A 22340-nucleotide genomic window follows, 5' to 3' on the forward strand; every position below is an offset into this window, starting at 1 on the left:
TTTTTTTTTTTATTATTTGACAATTTGGAGAAAAAACTAAGAATATTACTTTAAATATGGTATTACTTGAAAAATTTTTATGGGAGGTCCTTTTTTTAAGCGAGATATAAAAAAAAAAACAAAAAAAAAAACAACATTCAAAATTCTACAAAAATCATCTGTACCAAAATTGAAGAAAATCAGTCCAGTCTGTGGAAATGTGTACCTACAGATGGACGCACAGACGCAAGGACGGAATTGCGAGACTCACTTTTACGGACTTCTGCTCAAATTTTTTTTGCCACACTAATCCAATACTTTACCTATAGAGCAAGTAAAAATAATAATGTCTGGCCTAGACTTAAGGTTTATTTGACTAAAGAATTGTCTTAATATACATATATTTAAATTCTAAAAAACCGTTTACACTAAACTTCCAGCATTTCACAAAATTTCAAAATCATTAGACGCATTAAAAAAAATTATTTTTTATAGACAATTTTTTGAAATTTCTTTTTAAATAATAATCCAGTCAAATAAGGGTTTAACCTCGGAATGAATGTTAGTAGAAATTTTTTTTGCTCAATATCTTCTTTTTGCCATTCTATAACATATCTCAAAAGTCTAGGAAAATCTCATGTCCGCTTGTCGCGATTTGACCTTGAAATCGCGACAAGCGGACATGAGATTTTTCTAGACTTTTGAGATATGTTTTAGAATGGCAAAAGGAAGATATTAAATTTCTACTAACATTCATTCCGAGATGTACCCCTTTTTTCTCCTTATTTGACTGTATTATAAAGCTAATGCCCAAATTAAAAAATAAATTAAAGAATCTATTTTTGGAAAAATCAAACTTTTATAAAATTTGTTTATGACACGTACCGTAATTTGTGTTCCTAAAAAATTAATTTCGAAAACCCATTATGACAATTTGTTCACTAAAAAATGATAACAATGGTTATGTAGTACAAATAATGGTTTAAAAATATTTTAATAATGGTTTCTTAGAAATATTTTCATTATTTAAAATAAACGACTTTGGTTGCGACTTCATTAACAAAAAAAAATTAATGCTGTTTTACGGCAAGGGGTTAGCTTTGGATTTTTTTTTCAAAAATCTAAAAACAAAAATAAAATATGTAGATATTTTTGGACCTACTCATAAATGCATAGGTCTGTTTACTATGAACTCAAAAACTAATTTCGAGCCTTTGAAAGAAGACAAAATTATTTTGAACTTTTTAAAGCAAGATCTATAATTTTATCATGACTTTCAGCAATAATATGCGTTGATTCAAATCAAAAATTGGAAATTATGCACTTCTCCAGAGTACCCTTGGGTGAAAAAAATGACTTGAATATATGACAATCAAAGCCTTATAATCAGTGAAAGATGGTGTACAAAAATTTTACTGAAATAACTGTTTTCTTATTCCTGAATACCCCAGAAGATTTTTGATCTTGGATGCCATAAAATCAAAAAAAAAAATTTTCCAGTATCCATTTGAATTTTCCTTTAAATTGAATATTTAATGGTGCGGTTAAACTTATGCAAACATTTTTTTTTACACAAAGAAAATTCAAAAACAATAAAGTAAAAACTTAATTGATAAGCTAGCTTACAAAAAAAAAAAAAAAAACGAATTTTTGAAGCCCAGTAACGTTTCAATATTGTATTATTTGAACAACAAAAACAACTTGATATGCTACTTCTACCAAGACGCAAATGGATAGTTACAGCTGTTTTGCAGTTTCCAATCCGATCATCAGATTCCTTTATTCTATTTATTTGTTTAAAATTCTCTGATCCAACTAGAAAATAGGAGGTTAAAAACCATGCGAATAGTCAGTCAATTTACCATTAAGTCGTTAAAATTTTTCACTTAAAAAAAGTTACACCGCAAAAAAAATTAATAACTGATTATACCATACCCAAGCACGTTTGAACAATAACAAATCAATACAAAAAGAAAAAAACAAACAAATTGTCCCTTAGACCTTGAATACAAATTGTTATTCATTGAATTTTCTAAATGAGATGAATTCATAAAGATTATAAAAACCCATGAAACAAAGTAGGTAACTGCCTTATAATAGGATCAGACAGTCTGAGTTCCATTTTCGATCCACAATCTAATTTTAGCAGACTTTTATATTTTTTTTTTTTTTTTGTTTTCATTGAAAATGGCTTAACTCTGTAAGTTAATGCCCAATAACAATGAAAATGAATATGAAATTTTCTATCAATTTTATTCATCCTCTAGGCAGACTGGTAGTACGAGTTAGTGATGGGAACTATCGAATGGTTTGAACTATCGATAGTTAGTAACTGAATGATTTGAACTATCGAATAGTTCATTCATTTATTCATTCGAATAAAAACGATCGAATAAAACTATCGAATGAAAACTATCGAAAAAACCATCGAATAAGCTATCAAATAAAAACTATCGTTAAAAAAAAACTATTCAAATGAAAAAACTATCGTTTAAGAAAACTATTCAAATGAAAAAACTAACGTCTTACAAAACTAGTTGAATGAAAAAACTATCGAATAAGAATAATATTCAAAAGAAAATACTATCAAATAAAAAAAAACTATTTGAATGAAAATAGTAACTAAATGAATGAATGATTTAAAACTATCGAATGGATGAATATTTTACAACTATCAATAGTTTGATAGTTTTTATTCGATAGTGCCCATCACTAGTACGAGTATATAACAATCTAATCCAGTTTACTCTTAATTCACAATAGAATTGCTTTTGCTTTTAAGATTTTTCATCTTCTCTATACTCGTTACCTATATAGTTTGCTTTTTTCAAATTCAAAATTCGAATCATTTAACAAAAGAATCAACCAAAAAAGGAAAAAATATAAAGAACGTTTGGCAACAAAGGTGCAAAAATTTCAAAAAAAAAAAAACCTGAAAAGAATTTAAGAAAATCCAATTTGAATAATATTCGTGTCCCTCTCTCGTTCATGAGAGAAACTGCATCCAACTGATGTATAAATGTAGAGCACCCACCACAACAACACAATAGTCTAGGATTCTTATCAGAAAAGCAGGAAGAATCTTACTATTTTCTGTGTATCTTTAACCTCTTTGCTCTGTAGCATAAAAGGCTTAACGCGAATGATGAAGAGTGTACAATTTCAAAATAATTGAATTTAACTTCCCTTCAATTTTTTTTTTTTTTCAAAAAAAAAGAAGGATCAACATTATCAAAAAGTACACAAAAAAAATATTTTCAGGATATAGGAAAGCGCTCCCTATAAAACGCTATCAATTGGACTCAAAGAATTATCCCCCCAAAGCAATAGGGAAATATGTGTATGTGTGAATGTGTGAACTCTTTTGATGTCTGTTTGACTGTATGCATGTTTCGACTACTTCTTTCAATACAATTGCAAGGAAAGGATTACATTATGCACAGTTTGGTTTTTGAAATTTCATTTTGTATAGAAAAGGGTTTTTTTTTAAAACCTCCACGATCCCTCCTTTAAATTTTGTTTCCAAAAAAAAATATATGTAAAGCGATTGCCTTAGAGTTGTGCACTTCTCTGCGTTTTGGTGTTCTGTTCATGGGAAGATAATAAAACTGCATGAATCCTTCTTCAATAATAGGAGATAGGACCCCCAAACCCAATGGGAAGAAGGGTGAAAGGAAAGTGAATCATGTTTACCAGTTCAACACACTCAAACTTCAACTAACTGTTTACTTCCTTTTTGTGTGTTTGGAAATATTTTCAGCTCCACCAGAAATCACAGTGGAAAAGTCCTGACTGCATGCAGTGGAAGGATACGATATTGAATTGGTGTGCATTGTCCACGGGGATGTTAATTCCGAGGTAAGTTTCAGTTCATCATGGTTATATGTGATGTTGAATGTTGCATGGATCCTGATGTGCTCCCTTTTGTTCGCATTCTTTTATTCTATTTTGATTTATATTTTTTTTTTTTTAATATATCACTTACTTTATGTTGAAGAAAAAAAAATATGAAAAGAAAGGACTTGTGGTTTTTTTCTTTATTTATTTTTTGTGTGTGTGTTTGGTTATATAGCCTCAAAGGATATTCATCATCATCATACTGGCAAGAGAGGGTTATACAAATAGAGTAAAAGTACGTCATCATATCACTCATGTAAAATGAGCTTACATATTTCGACACGACACGAGACGACGACGACGACGACGACGACACGGATAAAAAAAAATAATAACCTGCAGCAAATATGGCTTTTCGATGCTTAATATCATATCCTTAACTCATATCCTTTTTGATTCATTCTTTTTATATCACACACAAATTTTTTTTATACATTTTTTTTTTGTATTGCTGGAAGGGATAATGTCGAATTGTCGATGACATTCTGCTTTGAATGAAAAAAATCTCATTTGGATTTATTTTCTCTTTTTTTCTTTTAATTTTATTTCGATTTTCTTCTTTTTTTACAGATGCTTTGGTATCGGATTCATTTTTATTGGATTCAACTGATCGTAGATCAATGTATACAAGAGATGACCGTTATAGTTTGGTTATAAGGAATTTACCAAAAATCGGATTTTGGCAATTACTGTTGTGTTGCTGATAATGATAATGCATTGGGAAAAGACGAAAAAGTATATTGAAGTTTCGGGTACATAGACCAGGACCGGCGGCGCGGCGGTATTTATATCGCCGGCATTGAGTGGAGCGTCGGATCATTATAATTGAACGTGGACAATTGAATCTGTTGAATAATTATTGTGAATTAGCCTTTCTATGTTTTCCTTTTATGTCAACGCTCATACTTAATCATTAGCATTATCATGAATTCTTTATTGCTCCTCTTTTCTTTATACCAATTGTAAATTAGTTCCTAATAAACTCTCGAACAGAACACTTGACTTTTACTCACAGCTTCTAACAGGTTATGGGCTCCAGATTGCTCGCTTAATAAAGTCAAGTGAACGGTATAATTTAATTTGTTTAAAAGTTCGAATAGAGGTACATTTTGAAATTATGAGTTTGTCTCATTATCAAATTGAGAAGTTGGACGACCACAATTTTGATGGGTGGTGCGTCCAAATGAAGAGTGTACTTATCATTTCCAATCTTTGGTCGTTCGTCGACGGTAGTTGTGTTAAGCAAGAGAGTATGACTGCGGCTCAAGTATCCGAATGGGAAACTAGGGACGGCAAAGCTCTTGCTAACATAATTTTAAACATAAAATCGTCCCAAGTCATTCACGTGAAGCATTGTTTAACGTCGAAATCAGCTTGGGACAGTTTGAAGAAGATTCATCAACCACGTGGTCCGGCGAGAAAGATCACTCTCTTTAAGCAATTACTTCATATGAAACTGGGCGAAAAGGAGAATATAACAGAGTATGTAAACCGTTTCTCAGATATAGTAGAAAAACTAAGTGAAATTGAATTTGTTATAAATGACGAACTTCTTGTAATAATTTTGCTCTCAAGTCTCCCAAAATGTTTAGAGAGTTTTGTTGTCGCTATAGAGTCTCGCGATGAATTGCCAGTTTTGAGTAGTCTCAAGGTGAAACTTTTAGAAGAGGGAGATCGTCGCTTTGAAAAGGGTAAAATACTGGACAAAGATGAAGAAAGTTTCGAGCAGGCTTATGCAGCGCGCCCAAGTAATAAGCCTAAATTCGCACATAAAAATAAACACTTTGGGAAATGCTATAACTGCGGAAAAAGGGGGCACTACGCATCTAAGTGTATGGAACCAAAAAAGTCTTATGAACACAAAGCGATTGCTTCTTTCTCTATGCTCTCCGCTTCTCATAACAACGTTCTTGGTCCCCAATGTTGGTGCCTTGATAGTGGGGCCACTGCACATATATGTTGCGATGAATCACTGTTTACTGAAATTCGAGGGTGCAAAGAAAAAATCAAATTAGCTGGTGACAATCATATAACGGCCAGTGCTGTTGGTACCGTTCTTCTCAAAACAGATTTATGTGAGGTTCAATTAAAAAATGTTTTGCTTGTTCCTGGCCTTAATGCAAACTTCATTTCTGTTAGTAAGGCAATAGAAAATGGCTGTAATGTTGAGTTCGATAAAAATTATGCCAAAATAAAACAGAATGATCAAACAATTTTAGTTGCATGCTTAGACAATGATCTTTTTGTGTTCAAATATAGTCAAATGAAGAGTTTATATGCATGTAGTCCAAATATAAATAATTTTAAGAAATGGCATGAAAGATATGGCCATCTTAATGCAAACAGCATGCGTAATGTTTTGAATAGTAAGATGGTCAAGGGGTTCTCGTCAGGTAATCTCCCAGAAAACTTCCAATGTAAAACTTGCATGAAGGGCAAAATCCGTGCAAATTCTTTTCCAAATGAATCATTCACAAGGTCAAACGATTTATTGGAACTCGTTCATACCGATATCTGTGGCCCTATGAGAAAGGCGTCTCTGGGAGGAACCAGATATTTTGCAACCTTTATTGATGATAAGTCACGCAAAATTTTCGTATATTTTTTAAAAGCGAGAAGTGAAATTTTCGAGGTTTTTCGAAAATTCAAGTCCTTGGTTGAGCGTGAAACTGGAAAATTAATAAAAACTTTGCGAAGCGATAACGGAAGCGAGTACCGTAGCCAAGAGTTTGATAATTATTTGGAGAGCTGTGGTATAGGGCGACAGTTTTCTGTTGCATATACTCCGCAGCAAAATGGAGTTGCGGAAAGGGCCAACAGAACTATCGTTGAGATGGCGAGGTGCATGCTTATTCAATCTGGGATTGATGAAAGCCTGTGGGCTGAGGCTGTGAATACAGCAGTGTACTTGAGAAATCGATGTCCGACGAAAATTCTTATAAATGTCACACCCCAAGAAGTGTGGACCGGTCGAAAACCCAATGTTAGCCATTTTAGAACTTTTGGTTGCACAGCCATAGCCCTAAACAAGTCTAAATCTTTTTCAAAATTTCATCCAAGAGGTGAAGAATATTTGATGGTCGGTTACTCAAGAACTTCAAAGGCATATCGATTGTTTGATAGATCTAATAGGAGAGTCATTGAACGAAGAGATGTTTCGTTTATTGAAACCGAAGGCATGGTAGATGGTTTGGATGATTCAGGGATTTTTTGTCTGGAAGAAGAGAGTGAAAATGGTGGCCAGAAATTGGAGATGCAGAATGAGGGTAGTGATAAAGGAAATTTGGAAGAACAAGAACAACAGCAGTCGGACCAGGGACACAAAATCGAACTACAGAATGAACAATTAGAACAAAAACTGTCAAATGAGGTACCACAGAGAGATGAAGACCAAAAACAAGAAGTACAACGTGAGCAAGACATTGGGAACAGACGATATCCAAAGCGAAAACGGTCGAATACAAGTAGCGAAGAAGATAATCAGAAAACGCCGACGACAACTTATACAAAAGGTAGACCGAAGATTATTAGAACTGGCAAGCCTGGAAGACCAAGAAAACAGTTTAATGTGTTAAATAGTATTGAAACAAGAAATAACATTATGATTCCCCAAACCATATCTGAAGCATTATCGCTTCCTGAGTCTTCGATGTGGATGAACGCAGTCAATGAAGAATACCAGAATCTATTATCCAACAACACATGGGATTTGGTTGAACGTCCCGAAGATGTGAAACCCATAGGTTGTCGATGGGTCTTTACGGTGAAGAAAGACGAATATGGTGAGCTTCGTAGGTTTAAAGCACGGCTGGTTGCAAAAGGTTTCAGCCAGGTTTTTGGGATGAATTATAAGGAAACGTTCTCACCAGTAGTTAGGTATTCTACTATTCGAATGATCCTAGCCCTAGCTGTCGAAAAGAAGCTTTTCTTGCATCAAATGGACGTGTCCTCTGCCTATTTGAATGGTGAACTTCAAGAAGACGTGTATATGGAGCAGCCGGAGAATTTTGTCGACCCAAAGAATCCTGATCGAGTTTTGAAGTTGCGGAAAGCATTATACGGTTTGAAGCAATCAGGGAGAGCTTGGAACGAAAAACTGGACTCTGTATTAAGGAGAATTGGCTATCGCCAATGCACAAGCGAATCTTGCGTTTATGTGAAATATCACGAGGATGATTTGAGAATCATTGCGGTGTATGTTGATGATTTTATTTTGGCTGCTAGTAGCGAGGAATCGATTCAACAAATAAAGGCTCAACTTAAAAAGGAGTTTAAGGTCGTCGATAATGGTCCTTTACACCATTTTCTGGGTTTTGAAATTAGCCGCGAAGGAGACACTGGACCGATCACTGTTTGTCAAAAACAATTGATTTTGAATCTTCTAAAAGCAACTGGTATGGTGGAATGCAGACAAAACCAAACTCCGTTAGTACCTGGACAACAGTTTGGATGTCGAGATGAAAACTGCAAGCGAGCGAACAGAGAGCTGTACCAGTCCATCATCGGGTCATTAACCTATTTGTCAATTTCAACACGGCCAGACATCACTCATTCGGTCAGCAAATTGGCACGATTTAATTCGGACCCACATGAAGAACACTATACAGCAGTCAAACATTTATTGAGGTACTTAAATTGTACTAATTACAAATTATTTTATTATCCTACAGGTAAACAACTTGAAGGATTTGTTGATGCCGACTGGGGTGGAGACATAATGGACCGAAAGTCGTACACTGGCTTTGTTTTCCTGCTTGGTGGTGCTGCCATATCTTGGGAGTCCAAGAAACAACCAACGGTAGCATTGAGTAGTACCGAGGCAGAATACATGGCTTTATCCGCATCAGCAAAAGAAGCTGTTTATCTGAGAAGATTGGTTTGTGAGCTTGGAGGCAGCGAGTTTGCAACATCTCATATAATTTTGAATGGTGACAACCTGAGTGCTCAACAGCTGGTGAAGAACCCCGTTCACCACCCACGGAGCAAACACATAGACATTAAATATCACCACATAAGGGAAATATACAGTAGCGGGGCTATCAATTTAAACTATATTCCAACGAATGACATGATAGCAGATGTCTTAACAAAGAACTTACAAAAAGTTAAACATCATAAATTTTGTAAACTCTTAGGATTAGTTAAATAAACTTTTTTTGAATTGTATAATATTGTTAAATTGATATAAGAATAATTTTTATGAATTATAATTCGCGTTGAGGGAGAGTGTTGAATAATTATTGTGAATTAGCCTTTCTATGTTTTCCTTTTATGTCAACGCTCATACTTAATCATTAGCATTATCATGAATTCTTTATTGCTCCTCTTTTCTTTATACCAATTGTAAATTAGTTCCTAATAAACTCTCGAACAGAACACTTGACTTTTACTCACAGCTTCTAACAGAATCAATGCCTAATTTGGAGGAAATTAAATTACTTAACAGGAGATTGTTATGGTAAGTTGATGATTTTTTTAAAACAAACATAATGTACATAATATCAAGGTATTTATTATTTCACTCAATGATGCAAGAAGAGAGTGTAAAAAATATTATCTTCTACACGAAAAAGAGCAAACGCAATATCAGTGCCTTGAATTTGACTCTGAACAATGTAGACAATTTGGCTGTAAAAGCCATTCAAGTTGTAAAAATGTGCGGATTTTCGTGAAATTTTCTACAAAATCTCTGTTCGCATTTAAAAAAAAAATTTTTTATTCTACGAAAATAAAATAACAACAACTGAAAGAGTCAGAATCGTCTTCAAAAAAATTTATTAGCTTTGATACAGCACCAAAATCGTTAGAATACCCCCATTTTCAAAATAAAGCATGTCAATATGTTTCCTCTAAAAAAAATTCCAGTCCTCAATGATTTTAGAATCATGCTTTTAAAGGTCGATTTTATGAGCGATTTTGACTCTTATAGCTGTAATATTTTTATAATGCTATATACAATTAAAAAGTGGCGTACCAAGTTTTTTTTTCGAGACAAGGTTATTACAGTTTTTTTTTTAATTAGATGTAGGTATTTTACGAGTTTGTTAGAGGTACCAAAGCCTTTTAAGCTCAATTTTTAAGTTGATTCTCGAATTTTTTTTTTTGCTACGGAAAATAAAAAAAAAATAGAGCATACCTACCAAGATTTTATTGTGCTTTTTTAAAAAATGTACCTATATTTTTACGATTTTAATGTGTGAAAAATTTTGTACAGGTTGATTTTGTAGATGATTTTATTTTTCTAAGCCGTTTTTTGTTTGAAAATTGAAAATTGGTGCATTTGAATATTTTGATAGCTTGTTAAAGCATTTAAGGGTACAATTTGTAGGCCATTCTGATTCTTTTAGTCTTATTTCTTTTGTTACGGTTAACAAAAAAAAAAAAATAAGAACTGGCATACAGAGATATAATTGTGGTAAAAAGAAATCCTTACTTTTTTTGGAAATCGTCGATTTTTAAACGATATGTTTGGTAATTTGCGTAAGTTTGTAAAGATATATTTTGTAGGTGATTCCGACTCGGAGTAGTATTTTTGGCTAAGATACATAGAAAAAATAGACTGATAAAAAAAAATTTTTTTTTTTTGTTCAAAGCATTGTTGAAAATATTGTTGGAAATGACAAAAAAAAAATACTGTAAAAGTTTCAGCCCTTAATGTTAACATTTAGTACCGCCGCATCGCAAATTTCTATTTCCCATACGATTTGTATGGGAAAGATTGTGTATATTTGTGTTTAGAATTTTTTATCTTTTTAATGGTTCATCAAAAAGGCTAGATTTAATCATTTTCTTGCATAAAATTGAACGCTCTACATTTATAAAATTTAAAAAAACGGGCGCAAAAAATTAATTCAAATAATTTTTAGTTGAAAAAATGAATAATTCGAATTTATTGAAGAAATCTAATATGATAGTATTAGGGGTTTGAGAGTTATATAAAAGGATCTGTGAAACCAAAACACAAGATAGAATACAAATATTCGAAAATTTTGCCAAATTTTTTGAAAAACCTAATAATTTCGTCAAAAAATTGGAAAAAAATGAGAAAAAATTACTTTTTATATTTTAAAGCTAAATTACTTCAAAACGCGGGGGTAAATCAAAAAAATTAATGAGAGCTTTTTTGTAGAGCGGATAATTTCATAAAAGAAAATGATTTTGTCAAGCCTTTTGGATGAACTATTATGTAGGTATGCACTTTTCTCTTCTCTGTCACAAAAAAATGGTAAAGATTAAATACAATCCTCTTCTTTAAGTTTCTGAGAACCCGTATAGATAGTTTTTTCGTGTGTCCGACACAAAATAAAGGTGTATTTTATGATCACAGGTGAGTCATTCAGTCGTGTGCATTGAACTCGAAAATGTAGAATATAATCATACTTTAAGTGTTAATTACTGCGTTTGTCTGGAAAGTAAAGTGGAATTAAAAATTTATTTTTGATCGATTGTCTAATTTTGTATGCTATGAACCAATTTTTGTTGAAAAAAAATTATTGGCCTGGTCATGGGAGGGCAAAAAGTACGGAAGCCATATTTGGCTTCGTATGCATTAAGGGGTTGTAAATCTACACAATTTGTTAAATTTTTTTGTTGGAAAATTTTGTTTCTTTACATTGTTATTTTGCTTGGAAGTTATGTTTTGCTTCAGAAATGGAGCCCTTTCGCCTTTAGAGACATTTTTCTCATGTTAACCCCATTTCCAGCGGCGTAACCTTTAAAATTTTATGGGGAGGGGGGCTCACCTATAATATTTTTCAATCATTTTATTACTTTATAGTTTTTGTAAGATCTGGGAGTGGGTGAAAATGTTGGAGCAAGACTAACTTCGACAGTGGAAAGAATGTAAACCAGAAGAAATGTTTAAAACGGACGAAAACAAATTGCTTTTCTCGGTTCCATGTCTTAAAATGAGTCAAATTTGAATTAATTCGTAACCTTTTGTAATACAATGTATTTTTTTACTTTATTTTGTTTTTAAATGATAAATATTTATCTTTTGATGTTTTCAATTGTATTTTTAACATAATCTGAATAAATAAAATTTGTAAGATTTCCTACCCCTTAAGCCAAATTTGGCTTATAAACAAATTTTTTAAACAAATTAATTTAAACAAATTTTTTTAATGAAAACCGTTTTGAAACAACCCAAAGAACCCATGTAAAGCATTTTTTAATTTTTTCGTCCGCTAATATTAATTCATGCAGTAGTGGGTTAAAAAGATAAAAATTCTACACAATCTTTCTCATACAAATCGTATGGGAAATACAAATTTGCGATGCGGCGGTACTAAATGTTAACATTAAGGGCTGAAACTTTTACAGTATTTTTTTTTTCGTCATTTCCAACAATATTTTCAAGAATGCTTTGAACAAAAAAAAAAATTTTTTTTTTAATCAGTCTAATATACATATGTATTTGGTCTGAAAGCATGTCAGCATCTCTTACCAGTTTCCAATTAACACAAGCACTAAAAAAACTTAAAGATAGAAATAACTACCTGTGTTATAGAAATCCCTTTCTCAAAATTAATAAAGTAACTTCCATGTAAATATTTCCCAGGAAAAAATCCTACATGTGCAGCTGCACGCTTCAATACTCTCATCTCGTTAGAGTAAATAAATTATAACAAACAGAGTAATATAATATTTTCATTTTATTTATATCAACAAAAAACCATACAAAAAAGAAAAACAGACAAAACATTATTATTTTCAATTTAGGTACTTCTATTTTACCAAAACATTACTAATGATATTATACTCGCAAAGTCTTTCCCAGAATCAAATTAACAACATTTTGCCTCAAGTTATAGGTACTTATAATACTACGAGTATATAAATACAAAATAATAAATAAAAGAGTATTTAAATTTCGTAAACTAATAACTTTCTCTTTCATGGATGGAATCAAAAGAGGGTGCACAATCTAATTCCAATTACTGACACAAAATTACTTTGTATATTATCTTAACATCAAAATATATATGTTTTACCATCATCTCTACTACCCACATCCCGATATTTCATTCTTAAAAGCATACCAACATATGAACAGGAAAAACACACATACGTTTTCTTATTCGCGAACGAGAGTGTAGGTGGTATAGAGCAAGAGAATCCAACACGACACATCCTATATATTGAATATCTTTTTTACCCTTCAGCAGTTTTAATTGACTTTTAATTATTCCACCAATTTTATTTTCATTACAAAATCGAGAGAGAAGAATGGAAAAGGACGACGACGAGGAACGCCAACATTGCTCCATACATTTTGTTCCTTGCGAATTCCACAATGTGTGCGAACGCTTATCGTCCTTTTCTTTTACCCTCTTTTTAAAGTTTATTTTCTTTTTTTTTTTAGTCCTTGCCGTCGTCGTTCGTTATTATGTCCTGATTGCAAAAGAAGACATTTTGCCATTTTGTGTTGGGAATACCACACACACACACAAACACTACCTTATTTTACCTAACTACCTTACCTAACCTATTGAAACCGGAAACTGTTCAATTTTATAATTTGATTCCGATAAAGCTTACGACTTCGTTACGTATCTTTATTCGTCGTGATTTTCATTTCGCAAGGACGACACATTCAGGATTTCTGGATTTTGTTTTTTTTTTTTTTTCTTTATCCTTCGCTGTGCAATAAGGTAAATCGATTGATAAACATCTCAGTTCTACTCTCCTACTTTTCTACCTGGGAGATCCTGGATGTTTAGTGTTCAAGGATCTACAAAAACAAAAAGTACCAATGATTCATTAAAATCACCCTGAAGCTGGTTTAAAGTTTGAACTCGAAGGATTCGAATTACCTATACCAGGACGACCAAGACGATGATGACGAAAAAAAAAATAAAACAGAACCCACTAACAAAAGTTGGGATTGTTGTTGAGATAATTTGTTAAGAACAAAACAAAAAAAAAACAACAACAAATGAAACGAAAGGAACAAAGATGGGGTTGACCGAAGGGAATATTTGATTGGGAAGAAGATAAGAAAAAAGCCAGGTCGTGTTTCGAGAAAAACCTCCAGACTTGTCTTGGCCCAATTTTCTATGTTTTTTTTGTTCTTCTTTTTTTTTGATTCAATTGTTTTGTTTGTATTCGGTTTCTTAGAAGAAAATATTGTTTTTTGTGGGAACTAAACAAGAGTCTCTCTTCCCAAACAGTGCGTGTATCTGTCTGACTGTGTTGGGAGGAGATTTAACACAAAAAAGGATGAAACTTTGTGATTATTTTGTTCGTTGTCTTTTTTCTAATACTCTATGGGTGGGTCTTTGTATCCTTTTTTTTCTGATCATCTTGTATTCAAATGAGAAATATATAGGAAAAAGGAGAGTATTTGCATTGCCCTATGTTCGAAATTTTCAAAAGAGATTAAATTTATTTACCTACCTACTTTCATTTATTTGTTCTATGTTTTTACTTGCGATATAGGTATATATCAAGTTATACATTGGTACAAAAAAAAAAAGTTGAGATAACATTTTTCCATGACATTACGATGGTAGAGAATGCCAAAAAAGTGGGTCCCGGAAGTCCGTCTGTCTGTCTGTCTGTATAAGGACCTACAGCCTAAACGGATGAACCGATTAATGTCAAACTTGGTATGTAGCGTTATTTGGCGGCTCTCCAGAGGCGTTTTTGGAATTCATTTTTTTGGACCAAAAATAACGGTACCTGTCATATAATGATTTTAGTTAAATTAAAATATCTCGAAAACGGCTATAACGATTTTGTTTAAAAAATTCAAATGTTAGTTTTAAGCTTAGGTCTACCTTCTAATGAAAAATTTTTTTTTTGAAAATCATTATTAACGGTACCTGCCATAGAACCGTTTTTTTTTTTAAATCCGATTATCTCCGAAACTGCTTATTCGATTTCAACGAAACTTTTTTGAAGAAGCATTTATAAACAAAATTTCAAAAAAAAATAATTTTTAGATTTTTAAAAAAAATTTGAATTTTTTTTTTTTAAATGAAATTTTCGAAAACGGGACATTGAATTTTTTTGAAATTTTGTTTTTAGATGTTGATTAGTGATTTCTACAAAATGGCATACCAATTTTATTTTAAAACTTTTTTTCCAAAAATTATTAGTTTTTTAAAAAACGGCTCTAACGATTTTGAAAATTTTTTTTTCTAAAAATGCACTTTAATATATCAATCAAAACTGCATACTTATTTTGGAGGGCAATTCGATTTCAGATTTTATTTTATTTTTTTAAAAAGCGAATTTTATTTTTTTCCAAATTTCTATATAAAAAGTCTTAAAAATTTAAGCAACTTTAACTCTAAGAGCAAGTTCGTGCGACCCAGTCGTGCATTATTTTTTTGTGTTGTTATCGTTGTTCTATTTATTTGGAGACATGTGACCGCAGTTTACAAAGATTATCCGCACCACCCATGTCACGCTTTGTAATCAATTTATTTGTGTGTGGAGTTCAGTGACGTAGTTAGAAATTTTTTGAAATGGGGGAGAGGTTTTTGGGTACACCGTGGTAAGCAATTTTTCTAAAAGGGTTAATATGGGTACAAATTTGCTCCACTGTGAACAAAAATTAGGTTAGTGGGTTTTGTCTATTTCCAGGGACTGCAGTTTTCAATACCCAAACGGTAAGTTTGGGTTTAAATTTGGTCTACTGTGAACCAAAATCCAGTTAGTTGGTTTTGGGTATTTCCATAGACTAGGAATTCCAGTACCTAAACCAATTCACTTCCCAATAAGAAAAATATAGTAATAAGAACCGATATAGGTACCTACCCGCAACTTAAGAACAATGGTCGGTCACATATGGGTACTATCCCAATACCCTTAAAAATTTATTAGTCAAATATGGGCATTTGTGGTCAATCAAGAAAACTTATAAGTACATTTGGGTAAATTAAGCTACAAAGTTCCAAATAAATGGAAGAGAGAAAATTGATTTAGAGGGTAAAGTTGAAGTACCCAAAATCATATAACGTTTCGGTCGACTTTTACTAACATTTCTTCTAGCTTTTTTGAAAAGCTTCACTTCAACCAAAATAAAAGGGGTATCTGTAAGGTTGTCGATGTTTGCCCAAAACTTTAAACAAATAGCCAGGTGAATAAGGGTAACGTAGTTGATTACCCAACAAAACTTATAAACTTAAATTTATGTCAATTCAATAAAAATGACTTTGATCAGAAAACTGAAGGGCACTATTGAGCTTAAGGGTACCCCAAACAGCCGCTTTGGTCAGGGGTTTCAAGATTTACGAATAATTTTGTGTTGATTTAAAAACCACCATGATAATTGGTGAGTAGGTAAAATACTCTAATAAATTCAACTCACAAAATTTACCCATTACACGGTGTAACACTAAAAATATACTCGGGCGGAGACCTATCAGGTTTTGGAGAGCTAGTCGCACGGATTACGAAGCGGTGTTTGAAAATCCACTAACACCCCCATGGTATAATTTATTCCTGTAAGTGTTGCCGTTGTTTTTTTAATAATTTTTTTTTATTTTGATAATTTTTTTTAGAAAAATGCCCCTCTCACCTAAACGGGGGGAGATAGACCCCCCTCCCAAAGAAAAAACTGTTTGTATTGAGTTCCTCTACAAAAACCCGTTATCAAATCCTGGCGCCCAAGTTATCCTACTACTATTTTTGTTCTATACCTAAAAGTTCGATTTCTGTATCTGGGTTGAAATCTAAAAATTTTTTTTTCTAAGCCGATTTTGAAGTGATTTTCATAAAAAATACCTCTATTGATTGGGAAGTAAATATTGTTATAGAATATATTTTTAAAATAGCATGTTGTTTTAAAAACATATGCTTTAAATTGATGCCGAAGTTGGACAAATGACGAAAAAAATGGAATTTTTGAACTTTGACAGCTTATAAATTCTAAGTGGTTTAACCGAGTTACATGTTTTATACATTGTTGTAAAGGTATGTTTATCTTCTATCAGAAACTGTAAAAAAATCGAAAATGGGTACAAAATTGACGAAGCTAGAATTTTTTCAATGGGTGAAGGTCCAAAAAACTGTTTTTTGCCCGTAACTCCAGATTTTGGGGGTGTTAGGGGATTTTCAAATACCGTTTCGTTATCAGTGCGACTAGCTCTACAAAACCTGATAGGTCTCCGCCCGCGTATATTTTGAAACCTCATTTTTGTAACACCGTGTTATTCGCTTAAAAATTTGGATTAGGTATATAAATCAATATTTTACCAATATATGATTAAATCTTGATATTTTACCCGTATATCATGAAATATTAGTTTTAGGGTTCATTTAAAAATAACCCGTTTACATCCCTTTAAAACGTTTGATAGGTTTTTATCAACCCATCAGAATCTATGATTGAGGATTTAAAATTTTGTTTAATTTTATCTGTTTACTTTCAACACAATTACAACCTAGAAGCAACGCTACTGGTAGAAATACGTACCCAAAATGTCAATTGATTTCGGTTCATTTCGTATTATATACGGTTGCCCTTGGAAAGTTTTTTTCGAATTTTTTTTTTTTTTTTTTGAAAATTAAATTGAACGGAACCTACATTATCCTTTTTTTTGTGTATGGCATCGCAAAAAAAATTGTTGAAAGTTTACAGCAGTTGTTTATCAATAAATTTATTGAAAATCATAAGGGTGCCCTGTCCCGCCTGTTTGTAAACTTTTCTTTCCAATTTAATTTTTTTTTTGTGTTTCACATTTTTTTTTTGTGTTTGGGTAGAAAATTACCAACATTCTGTTTGATTATACATTTTTTTTTTTGTTGTATTCGGGTGAAATTTGTTATTTAACGTTGTTTGTGAACATTTACATTGTGGTCCCTTCATTGAATCAAGTGATTTATCATTGGCCAGGATTTATTTTACTTCGTTGTAAATTTTTTATTTTTTTTTGTTATCGAATATTTAACTTTTTTTTAATTCTTGCTGCTTCTAAAAAGAAGGTAAACAATACAAAAATGAGGGAAGTTTTTTTTTAAATTTTATGTGGGTTTTTTGCGTGTGTTAATTCTCAAATGAAAATAAATAAACTTGAAATAATTTTGATTAAAAAAAGAATTTATTTTTTAGAGTTTTTCATTATTTTTGTTAGTGATGAAGTGTTGATATAATATTTTACTTTAGGAGGATTTTTTTTCAATGAAGTTATAGAAATATTTCCAATTTTGTTTTTTTTAGAGGTTAAGGTCAATGAAATGAATAAGATCACAGGGTTTTGTTCCAGGAATTATTGGTATTTTTTTTTTTACAATAATCGTTATTCGTCAAGTAAGAATAAATATAATATTTACTCTTAAGATCCGTGAGTCCTTATTTCTTCATGGGTTGTGAAAGGGACAGCAACATTTTGAATCTTATAAAAAGCGTTCTGCTCCCAACTTTTTCCAAAACTACGGTATTTTATCTGACTTAAAGGTTTAATTCCTCTTTATGGAAATTTTAACTAGCTTCTTTCGTTAAGTTTCGTTAAGCTCCTCGCGAGAGGCATTAGCCCTAAAAAAAACGTTTTTAGGTTATGAAAAACCATCATGTTTTTTTGCCAGCACCTGGAATCCAGCTGACATACATGCAACATTCTGCATGCTACATGTCTCATGAGTCATGAGACATGCGATCACTTACCGATCCCCAGGAGCTGCTTCCCGATGTGCACTAGTCGATGACCAACGACGGACTGAATAATTTGTGTGTGGTGTGGCTCTTTTTATAGCAAACTATGACCCCTCCCCCCGGAGAAATATTTTATTATTTTTACATACCTAATTGAATTATGTTTTTATTTTTGTCTAATAGTGCTCCGTCCCTGGGTTTTTGTTTTAAAATTGTTGTTCGCTCTGTGTCTCGTTTTTTTTACGTTAATGCGCGTTGTGTAGCGTTTTGAAGCGTTGTGAAGCGTTGTGTAGCGTTTGCATATACATATACATATTTTGAGTAATAAATGACAAATGACAAACAAACTGTTCAACAAAAGAGACAAATAACATATTTTCGATGGTTTTACTACATGTATCTTCCTACTCCTCAGGGGCGTACGTTGAGTTAGCTGGGCCCCGGGGTATGACTTAATTTTAGGGACCCTTTGATATCTGGGTACTCTTCGATTTAGAAAATAGGAACAGACAAAAAAAGAATCAAATTTTCTATTCAACTCTGAGACTCAAATCGGCAACACTGAAGTCTTCGAGTCAGGTCTGCGGCTCAAAATAGGGACTCAAATATGTGACTCAAATCTTTCACTCAACTCCAAATATCTGACCTGGGACTCAAGTCATTTAAATATTGTGAAATTCACAATGGTATATCTTTATCATCAGTCTTTTTGTATGATCCTTAAGCAGAAATATCACCATAATATCCTGAGAGTAATCCCCAAAACATAAAAATGAAAATCTTGAAATAATCGTCTTATTTTTTTTTAAATGAGGCCTTACAGTGTGATAGGGAGAGAGAGAAAAAATATAGAAAGAGCTATAGCACTTACTGCAGTAGTTAACCAGCCATTTCTGGGACAATAGTTACATCCTGTGCATACAACGCGGCCAAACTTTGCAATTGCACATCAAACACTTCTCACATAAAGCACCATTGAGTGGATTCTTGAATAAAGCAAAAGCATTAACATTTTTATCATCGAGAATGTCCTTTTTTCATGCAATCAATTTTTTTTCTCATTCGTTTTTCTTTATTCTGTCTTTTGAACAGATGAACGAAACGTATCAGCATCCTGGTAAGTGGCACGAGTTCCACATCAAACCGATACCAATGAGGACCGATGCCAGCCATTTTATAATGTGGTGTGTCATAAAAATTTTTGTACATTATGCTGTGTACGAGACGATTGTGCAGGCGAAAAATCGATGTGAATGGAATGAGGTTAGTAAATTAGTGATGGGGATTGAATAAAAGCTATATCAAACTATCGATAGTTGTAAAATATTCATTCATTCGATAGTTTTAAATCATTCATTCATTTAGTTACTATTTTCATTCGAATAGTTTTTTTATACGATAATTTTTTCATTCGAAAAGTTTTTTATTCGACAGTTTTTAGTCGATAGTTTTTATCCGATAGTTTATTCGATGGTTTATTCGATAGCTTTTATTCGATAGTTATATTCGATAGTTTTTATTCGAATGAATAAATGAATTATTCGATAGTTCAAATCATTCAGTTACTAACTATCGAAAGTTCAAATCATTCGAAAGTTCCCATCACTAAGTAAATAGAGGAGAGCAGACCTATAATCTTTTTTTGTGCATTTAAATATTTGATCAGGATTTTTTTTTTTTTTGTTTTTGTCTGTGTTGTTATCCTTTTTTTTATATATTATTTTTATTTTAATCGAAGTTCTCAACACTATAGATAGAAAGTACAGAGCTAACTCAAACCCGAGAATAACACATGAAGGGTGTGTTGAAAAGTCATTTGAAGTGGGACAAGTGTGTCCGGCAGATTATTTGAATTTGTATGAACTTTTTTTTTTTGTATTTTGTATGAACTTGTCCATGCAATTTGAATGGGAATTTAGATGTTTTGAACCCTAACATACCAGGGAATAGCTTAATATTTTTTTGTACAGTATTTTTGTTGTTTAAAGTATTTATAAGCTACTATACAAGCTTTTTTGGATAACGTCAAATGGGATGCTGTTTTTTGCAGAATTTTAAATGATTACGTGTTCTTTTTTCCTGTTTGTTTATTTTAGTAGTTAATTTGGAAAAAAAAGAGAGAGATTTGTGACAAGCGGTTTCGAAGGCTTTAGTGTTGTTTTGAAATATATAATACCAATGGAATTCATTAAAATTTAAAGCTTGCACGCTGATTGGAGAGCAAATCAATTAAAATTATTTGAATAAGATTTTTGTTTTTCCTTTTTTTTTTCTTAATTATTTAGTGATTGACAAATAGAATTTTGTTTTTCAAAGTTCAATTTTAGGCAAATATTTGATATAGCAGTCACTTTATCTTATGCCATTTCTCAAAAATGTGTTTCTCAAGGTCTTTCCTTAAAGATTCTCAAAAAGTATGATCTGAACCCCAAATGTCAATTTAGTGCGACCAATTACAAAATTGAATATGAATATGCAAATGCAGTAAGAAAAAAAAGTACACATACACCACAGTGACCCACTTAGGTTTCCTTAGGTTTGCTTCATCGGACAAACAAAAAATGTAGAATTTCCTATTCCCAACGAGAACTCTGTTCCTCTTGCTTTGATATTATTCGCAATCCAAAAACAACGGGCTCTATCATGCATACAAAATCAATCAACTGCGTTTTAAATAAAAATTATCTTAAAAAACAAAAATTAATTTTGTATTCTTAACCTATCTTTTTACTAAAGGTACCTTAAATCATCATATAATTAAACGGCGAGCATAGTTTTTGTGGTACAAATTACCGGGCCCCCAAAAACCGAAGGGGCATAAATTATACACGGAACGAAAGAGAATGACGCGTAGATGTGCAGAATCACATTTTTTTTTTACTTTTTATTAACCGAAATAACGAAATTAAACAAATTAAAATTCGATACAAAATAAAAAAAAAAACAAAAACAAAACAAAAACAACTGGAATTCTATTGGAAAATTTCCAATCGACTGGAATGAAATGTCATTCATGACTGAATGAATGAATGAAAGCATTCAGCGAAAATCAAAAAACATTAAGGTGGGTTCACATTGGTGCGTTGCTTTAAGATCGCACGTAAACTATGGTTAACTTTCATTGTTTTAGTTATCTAAGTTTAGAAAGTAAGATGTTTGTTTTATTACCATGAATTTTTTTGTTAAAATCGAATTCTATTAAAATCAAGTCTATTACTTTTGTAATCACTTTTGATACCAATGAAATCTATTTCCGTCCTTTTCTCTCTTGAAAGAACATAAGAATTTGTCAGCAATTACATGAAGCCTCAAGAGGCGCGACTCTTTTTAAACATAATGAGTGCAAAAGAGAAAAAAGATGAAAGAAAAAATTATCCGACCGGAGAGTCGTGGGTCGTGAGTCCGAGACTCTTTTTTGACGTTTCTTTTTCCACTTTTTCTTTTTTCAACATTCCCTCACATTTCTTTTTGCTTCTTGGTGCAATACAACAACAACAAATTTTAATTCAAAAGATAAATGTCAAATTTGAGTCCTTGACTCAAGAGGTATCGTGTAATAGTACGCGCCTCACAGAATGATTACACACCCGACAAACAATTTTGGTTCTATAAAGCTTTACAGATGCAATTGTTGCTTCTTTAAAGCATTATAGAAGCAAAATGGTTAGTAGGGCAGCCACACAAAAAAATATAAAAGTTCTGACCTGGGATTGCGACTAAATTTTTCATATAGTTTTTGGGTCGCTGAATTCCGTTTTGCTCCATCACGTCAGGTTTTCGAGATAACCTCATAAAATGTCACGAAAACAAAAAATTTGTTTCTCTGATCTGGATGTGCGAATATGTTAATCATATAGTTTTT

At 32.1% G+C, this 22340-nt stretch overlaps 1 long non-coding RNA gene across 2 annotated transcripts in view; it reads left to right on the forward strand.

Moving 5' to 3' along the window:
* The window catches only part of LOC129917813 (uncharacterized), an 83765-nt gene that overhangs the window by 17646 nt on the left and 43779 nt on the right, over positions 1 to 22340 (forward strand). The window contains exons 2-3 of one of the 2 annotated variants that reach the window (XR_008772864.1): positions 3740 to 3837; positions 19571 to 19741. This is a non-coding gene — a long non-coding RNA (uncharacterized LOC129917813). Of the gene's footprint in view, positions 1 to 3492; positions 3838 to 19570; positions 19742 to 22340 lie in introns of those variants that run through there. The other variant, XR_008772863.1, reaches the window with a different exon arrangement.

Source organism: Episyrphus balteatus, chromosome 4 (assembly GCF_945859705.1).
Source record: "Episyrphus balteatus chromosome 4, idEpiBalt1.1, whole genome shotgun sequence".
NCBI lineage: Eukaryota > Metazoa > Arthropoda > Insecta > Diptera > Syrphidae > Episyrphus > Episyrphus balteatus.